At 39.1% G+C, this 7,555-nt stretch overlaps 1 protein-coding gene and 1 long non-coding RNA gene across 4 annotated transcripts in view; one reads left to right on the top strand and one right to left on the bottom strand.

The window, feature by feature from the left end:
* rbm20 (RNA binding motif protein 20) overlaps positions 1-1,651 on the bottom strand; it is a 60,490-nt gene extending 58,839 nt beyond the window's left edge. For 2 of the 3 annotated variants that reach the window (XM_036216049.1, XM_024260023.2), the window contains exon 1: positions 142-498. The gene's annotated coding sequence lies outside the window, so the exon portion shown is untranslated. Of the gene's footprint in view, positions 1-141; positions 499-1,288 lie in introns of those variants that run through there. The other variant, XM_024260024.2, reaches the window with a different exon arrangement.
* Positions 1,652-1,813: 162 nt separating this feature from the next.
* On the top strand, positions 1,814-2,575 carry LOC112137610. The gene is made up of 2 exons (XR_002917576.2): positions 1,814-1,950; positions 2,055-2,575. It is a non-coding gene; the product is annotated as an uncharacterized LOC112137610 (long non-coding RNA).
* The last annotated feature ends 4,980 nt before the right edge of the window (positions 2,576-7,555 follow it).

Raw genomic sequence — 7,555 nt, 5'->3', positions numbered from 1 at the left:
TGAAAAAAAATTGTGAAACTTAAAAATACCGTAAAAAAACGGAAAAAAGCCTAAATTAGCCATAACAGCTAGCATGTAGCTGAAATATTAGCAAAAACTCCCAAATTGTTATGTGTTTGTTTGATTTTGTTTGTGGATTACCTCTCTCTTCCTCCGTGACGGCTGACTGTGGCTCCTCCCACCTGATCTCCACCCTCTCCTGATCTCTGTGGAGGACTGCACAGCTGTCTGCACTTACTTGATTTAGCTTGCTCTCTATTTAAGTTAAGGTCCTCCTGTGACCAGTGTTGGTTTGTTGTGTATGCTCTTCCTGTGGTTTTCTGTTTGCTGTCTAGTTTTTGCACTTTTTCCTCTGATAAGTTTTTTTTTTTGTTCTTAAATCATTAGTCATTGAACTAATTTCTGGGCCTCCTTCTCTGCATCTGGGTCCTCACTGACAAGCCTGTGGCATTAATAGCCTAAAGAATTCTTAGAAAATGCCAAAATAGTCCAGAAATCTAGCAGAATGCCCATTTTTAAAACTTTAAAACCATAAATTCTGAACAGAATTATAAATAATAAAAATGCAGGAATATTAATCCAGAATAAATCAACTTAAACCTTAAATAACTTAATATTTTACTCCCAGTAAAACTATATTTAGTCAAAATTTATTACGTTAAAAATAAGTGCAAGATAACATCGGGCCATTACTAACAATAAAATAAAATGATCTGGAGGGCCGGATCCGGCCCCCGGGCCTTGACTTTAACACGTGTGGGTTAAAGCAAGCATCTTCGATCCTTAAAGAATAACCAAACACTAAATCAACTTTTTTTGTCTGTTGACCTCAATAAGGCTTTAAAAGTGCTGTCAGTTGGTCATTGACACATTTTTAAAAAATGTAAATAAACTTGTTTTAATTCTTGAAAATAGAGTTAATAATAATCCTCAACCTCCTCAGAAAGTTCTGTGGAGAAACTTGCATCACTTGGCCCGGTAACACTCTCTCCATATTAAAGATTCGACCCACGTACATAAAGCTAACCTAACTGTCAATCATAAATCCAAGCCCCACACAGTTTGCCTGCACTAGCCCCGCCCCCTTTTTGGGGCAATTTTCAAATCTGGGCTGAGAATGGAGTCAGCCTCCAGCTGTCCTGTTTGGTTACCCTTCAAGTCAAACTGAGACATTGAACAGTTCATCAATACTTATCTGAACTTTCTTAGAAACGGGGAGAGAATGAAGCATTCTGGGTAAGTCGGCCATTTTTGCTTTTGCCGTATTTTTTTTCTAAATGTCGCTCACCTTTTGGTACATCCTGTCGGGGGTTGCCACGGCGAATCAGCTTCCACTGATTCACACAGGTGTTTTGGCAGACAGTTTGACGGCGGATGTCCGTCCTGACGCAGTATTTGATCCGGGCTGGGGACCGGCACAGGGAGACCCAGATTTGGGCCCCCTTGTGCCTATAGACAGAAGGGTGTTGTCTAAGGATTCATGCTGGATTAGACTCATTGTGCTCTCCGGTAAGTCCTGCACTCCTTCAGGGGCTTTCTTTTAAATCTGTAAATCTGTAAAGCAAAAAGGGAAACATTAACGGATTCTAATATTACAGAGACACGAAAACACCTGGAGTCAGATTCACAGGTCAGAAAACCATTCTTTTCCTTGATGGATGCTGCTCTCTTTAAACATTTATTTTGTTTTAGATTTATTGGTGTGGTAGGATGGTTTAATTAGGCTGATGTGCAGGTGCAGATAATCCTACCCAGGTGCTGCTAATAAGCAGCTGGTTTGCCATAAAAGGGGACTGAACTGGCATATCCATTTCTTGGGCTGAGACTGCCTCCCTTCACGGGTTGCCACTGGGCTCCACTGCCCGTGCAGTGGTAGTTGGAAGACCTAGTCGTATTGCAAATCAGCATGCGACTAGGTAGAAGTGAATTTGAGTAAATCCCTTCCTACAGGTAATTTCAGCACTGGTCTGTTTGGCGCGTCCCTCTTCACCCTGCATGTTCTCTGGCCGCTGAAGTAATTCTCTGCTGCCTGTCTTTCTGGTTTGCCTCCACAGGGTTATGTAGGTGGAACCCGCTGCTGTTTTGGGGTCTTCTTTTGTCTGGCTTTATCAATCAAGACTGGCTACGGATGCTCCACAGGTCCTCTACGTCAGCTCCACTGGGTTAACCGCAAAGCTGCAGCCCCTGCCCTCCCTCTGCTCAGCATTGGTGTTTCTGGGACCTGGTGGCCTGTCGGGACTGGCACCCCTACGTTTTGCCGGAGTCCTGCTGGAGCAGCCGACGGACTAACGCTTTTTTTTTTACTTGATTCTTTTATTGATCTGTATACCACAAAGGGCCTATTTGCCTGTAATTTGTTTTAATCTTTCAGAGCTGCAGCAACAGGGACTGGTTCTCAAGTGGACATTTTGGTTGTTTTGTGCTATTCCCTGGGTTTTGTGCTTTTCTTTTATGTTTATGCATGCGTTTGTTTTTGGTTATTTATTCTGCTTGAGTAACCAGGTCTCTGTTGCAGGTGGGCTCTAGGCCCCAATGGTTTTTATCACAGGTCTCTTAGTAACTCATTACTTTTAAACTATTTATAAATAAACTTTTTTAAATCTGGAACCACGCCTCCATCTGGTTTGAGTCCCCCTTTAGTGTGTGCCTGAACCGCTCGTGTTGCCACATTGGTTTACAGTAGAAGTCTCAGTGAATGCGCTCATTTTTCTTCTTTGCTCAAATGCTGAGCAGCAAAATGACACAGAATAACTTAAAATACTCGCAGACAATCCCGTTGTGTTGTTCATTGAAACCGCAGCAGTATATAGTCATGACAACTCGACATAACAATCCAACATTTATTTTTGGCCTTGCAGGAAAGCAGATACCACTGTTGTATGCAGTGGTTTCTATAACGGTGCGTGTCTGAGTAACTCACCGTTAAGAAGCATGGTCACATTTTTATCTGAATCCTCTGTGGCTTCTGTCAAACAGTCATGATAACCAGCTATTTTCATACGAGGCAACAATATGTAGAGTTTGCCGGTCTTTCCTAAACATGTATGAATATCAAGTGTGGAATCCCACAAGGATCAATCCTGGATCCTATTCTGTTTTTTATACACACTGTAAATGACATTTGTAAAGTCTCAAACTTATTCAAACTTGTTCTTTGCTGATGATACAATTGTTTGTTCAGGAAAAAATGTAAAAGATTTAATACAAGATATTAATATTGAAATGGTCACACCTAAATATTGGTTTAATAACAATAAGCTTTCATTGAATTTAGAAAAGACTAAGTTTATGGGTTTTGCTAATAAAAAGCAGGAGGACATAAAACAATCAATTGATGGAGTAGCAGTTGAAAAAGTTTCAGAGTATAGATTTATTGGGTTATTTTGGAGTAAAAATTGTCTTGGAAGCCGCATACATCATATATTAAAAGTAAAGTGGCTAAAATTGTATTTTTTAAAGAAATATTTAGTAGTATTTATCCTGCAATGTGTTAAGACTGTTATATTGTTCAATTGTACTGCCTTATTTCTGTGTTGAAGTGTGGGGTAATAAATATAAAACTCATTAAACACAATTACATTTACAGCAGAAAAAAGTTATTCAAATCATTCCTAAAGGTGGATACAGAGAACATACAAATACTTTATTTCTGGAGTTGAGATTGCAGAAATTTGAGGATTTAGTAAAACAGCAAACGGGTACTTAAGGTTAAAAGTAGATACCAGAGAGTCTGCAAATATGATTTCTTTTCATCTCAAAAGATGAAAATCACAGGAGAAATATGACTAAGTTTCAAGTTGCTTGAACTGCTTTAAAACAAACATGTTTTCTTTTGTTGGGGTAAAAGTTTGCAATGCTCAACAGGAAATTTTGAAAAGTTGTACAAACAAAATGTTTAAACAAATATTTGTGAAGACAAAACTTGAGGAATGTGTAGTTAGTGTGAGGAGACAGGCGCTGAAAGACATCTAGGATTGTTTCTTCTGTTTTAGGGGCAGAAATAAAAAAAATAATTTCTTTCTTCTCTCTGCTTCTTCCCTAACATGAAGACACGTGGACTTATGTTGTGTATAGAATCTGTTAACGTAATGTTCTCTGCATGAAAGGAACAAACAAACAAATCCAAATCAAACTGGATTTTGTGGCATTTTTCTCCAGAACATGAACATCCAGTGATTTTGTCGACTGTATAATGTAGATCCATTTTTGAAAACCAAGACCTGAACTAATCCTAAAAAAATGTCAGGGTGACACCCAAGAGGCGTGAGGCGGCGCCCAGGGGGGTGGGAGCGTGTGGCCGGTGGACCTCAGCATGGTAGTTGTAGTGATCTGGAGTGGGACACTTACTGACTGCTACACACTCAGACTACATGGACCATAGTTCAGTGGTGCAGCCTCTCAAGCTAAGATTAGCCGGCTGGTGAGAACTGAGAACACAGCGAAAGATAATTTGTCAAATTCAGAGTGGCCAGCTGCAGCCGAAAAGCCGAGTGATGATTGGATGATCGAGGGTGGCAACAGGAGGACTTGTGAAGAAGCCACTGGTGACAATCTGTGAAAGTCAAAACATCTCAGCTCTCTAATGATTTTATGATGAGCTCAAAGAATGATGAAGTCCTGGAAAAGAGCAAACCGGCTCTTATCAAGTTTCTCCAAAGTGCTGAGCTCCAGCAGCCGTCTGCAGCTGCAGCAGGAGCTTCGCTTTCATGAAAGCTAAGGTTTGAATTCTGCTTCACTATTTTCATGTCATGCTGTGTTTAAACCAGGCATGTCCAAAGTCCAGCCCGTGGGCCAATGCGGCCCTCATCCTCATTTCTACTGGCCCTCAGGCTCCTGTCATAAAATCAACAGCATTTTCTAAGAACAGATTTCTTGATTGTGATTGGTTAAACTACATCAGAAGTCATTTTAAAACCTGGAGCTACTTGAGTTTTTAGAAACGTAAGAATCAAATGAACAGAAACCATTTCTTTAAAAAAAAACAGTGGTGTACTGCTGACCAAGGTAACTGGTTGTGTTATGATCCTGTTGATTTATATTTAGAGTTTACAGTAAGCATTTCATAATATATAACATTTTACATCAGCCTAGATTTACTGTTTTATGTCTGGTCTTCAAATGTGAAAGTCACAGTTTCTTGGTAAAAATGCATTTTAGGTTTAATGTTGTTTTCCGTTAAAGAATGAAAGGTATCCTATGTTCATCATAAGGGTTCAAAGTGGTTGTCCTTACACATCCCCTCACCACATCTGACCCTCTTATCCAAACATTTGGACACTCCTGGTTTGGTTTAAACAGATGACGGACTCTGAGGAAGACGCCGGCGTCTCAGAGACTCGCGCCCATTTATGCCGAGTTCAAGACTCCGAAGGAACTGAAACTTTCAAGCTGTAATTGAGAAAAAAAAAAGTTGATTTTCAGGGTTCAATTAAGTATTTTTTTGTTTGAGTTTCCTCCTTTATAAGAGGAAACACCAGAGCATTGTCTCTGAACGGAGAGATGGAAGAGCTGGAAGAATTTAACAACTATTTGTAGATGATAATACGACTGATTTCAGTGACATATAATGGATATATCCAGGAGAAATTTAGCCAACAATTCAACCAGTTGGTGTCACGGTTTTCAATCAGGAGGAAGCCCAGATGCAGGAAAGAATCACAAGCACATGAAAGGCATACTCCAAGAGCTTTGATTTAGATAAACCATATTAACAAAACTCAAAAGGCAAAGAAAAGAAGCCAGGAAACAAAACGAGCCGTCACTGAGAACTGCAGCAGAGTTCCTTATATACACAGAGCCTAATTACTGAAGTGCAGGCAGCTGTGACTGCTTAACAGGATCCACAGGAGAATGGGAGGAGTCACAGCAGCCTGCACAGAAGCAAAAGAAGAAAGTAACTGAAGCAGAACATGACGGTGGGACTCGAGTGTTGCCGATTCATCATTACAACCCTTTGAGTAAATGATCCATCTCCACAAGCTGTGCATGCTGATAGTGATCATCATCCTTTATGTCTGTTTTAACTTGTAACCTCAAAGAAAAAGAAGCACCTTTCTGTGGTTTCCAGGTGAAACACTAAAACACTTGCTGTATTTCCTTATAATAATCAATTACAATCAGCTCTTTAGCAGTCATTTGAACTTTCATATCTGGATCCTTATTATGAGAGACAAAAAACACAATATTGCTAAAGCACATCAAACATTTGCCAGATGCTTCAAGCAAAGTCTCTTCAGAAAACAGCCTCAGTGGATTCAGCTTTTATTCCCTCTTAAAAACGTTGGCTGGGTGAGCCTGTCAGTCGGGTTCTGTTTTTGAGTCATTTTAAAGTGGGAGGATTCCTTTCAGAACAATAACTCTGAGCTAACGTGTTCAGTACTTTCAGGCTCCCTTTGAAGTTGATCTTATAAAATATGAACAGTTGATTGAAAGGTATAAACCCTTTAACACCTGAGGCGCTGCCGGTGACGCTTAAACGCAAAATCTTTACCATACTGTAGCTTTTTAACCGTTAACAGGATAATTCCAGGAGATTCTGAAAGAGAACAGCCACTCGATGAGAAAAGCCACTCGATGATTGAGCGGCTTTTCTCCTTAACAATAAATCAAAGAACATAAACACTGGAGCTGCAGCAATAATGCAGCTGCATGTTTGTGAGAGCTTCCCAAACATTTGTCTGCTTCACAATCATTCCTTAGAATTTAGATCAGAAGTGTCAACCTCAATCACACAGGGGGCCAAAATCCAAAACACACCTTAGGTCGCGGGTCAAACATTTATACACTAAAACTACATTTTTTAAAACTTTAAAAACGTAACGTTTTAACTTTTAATAATTAGGGACTAGTCATATAGCATTATTTACGATAATGCTAGTGTGAAGTCTGTAAACCAGTTTTTACTGCTAAAGATGCTAGTGCTGATAGCTGAAGATACTGAAATCAATAGCTAAAACCACTGAAGCTAATAGCCTAAATAACTGAAGCTGATTGGCAGCTATAATATTAGCTAGATCCCAAATTAACCAGAAAAAAAGCTGAAATATAAGCTAAACTCCAAAACAGCCTAAAAAAAGCCTATATTAGCCTAAACATCTAGCATTTAGCTGAAATATTAGCTGAATCTGATAGCCAACTAAAATGTTAGCTAAATGCCAATTTAGCCTAATAAAAAAAAAAAAAACCTAGGTTAACCAAAACAGCTAGCATGTAGATGAAATATTAGCTAAACTCAAAAATAGCTTAAAAAATCTTAGTAAATGCCAAAACACTCCAAAAAGCTGCAGAATGCACATTTTTAAAACTTTAAAACCAGAACTTTTTAACATAATTATAAATCATAAAAAGGCAGGAATATTATTTCAGAATAAATCAATTTAAACCTAAAATAACTTTCAGTATTTTACTCTCCATAAAAATATATTTTGTCAAAATTATAGAAGTTAGAAATAAGAACAAGATAACATCGGGTCATTAATAACAATAAAATAAAATGATCTGGAGGGCCGGATAGAATTACCCTGAGGGCCGGATCCGGCCCCCGGGCCTTGACTTT

This window comes from Oryzias melastigma, linkage group LG1 (assembly GCF_002922805.2).
Source record: "Oryzias melastigma strain HK-1 linkage group LG1, ASM292280v2, whole genome shotgun sequence".
Taxonomy (NCBI): domain Eukaryota; kingdom Metazoa; phylum Chordata; class Actinopteri; order Beloniformes; family Adrianichthyidae; genus Oryzias; species Oryzias melastigma.
The sequence above is the reverse complement of the archived record's forward strand: the minus strand, read 5'-3'. Positions and strand labels throughout refer to the sequence as shown.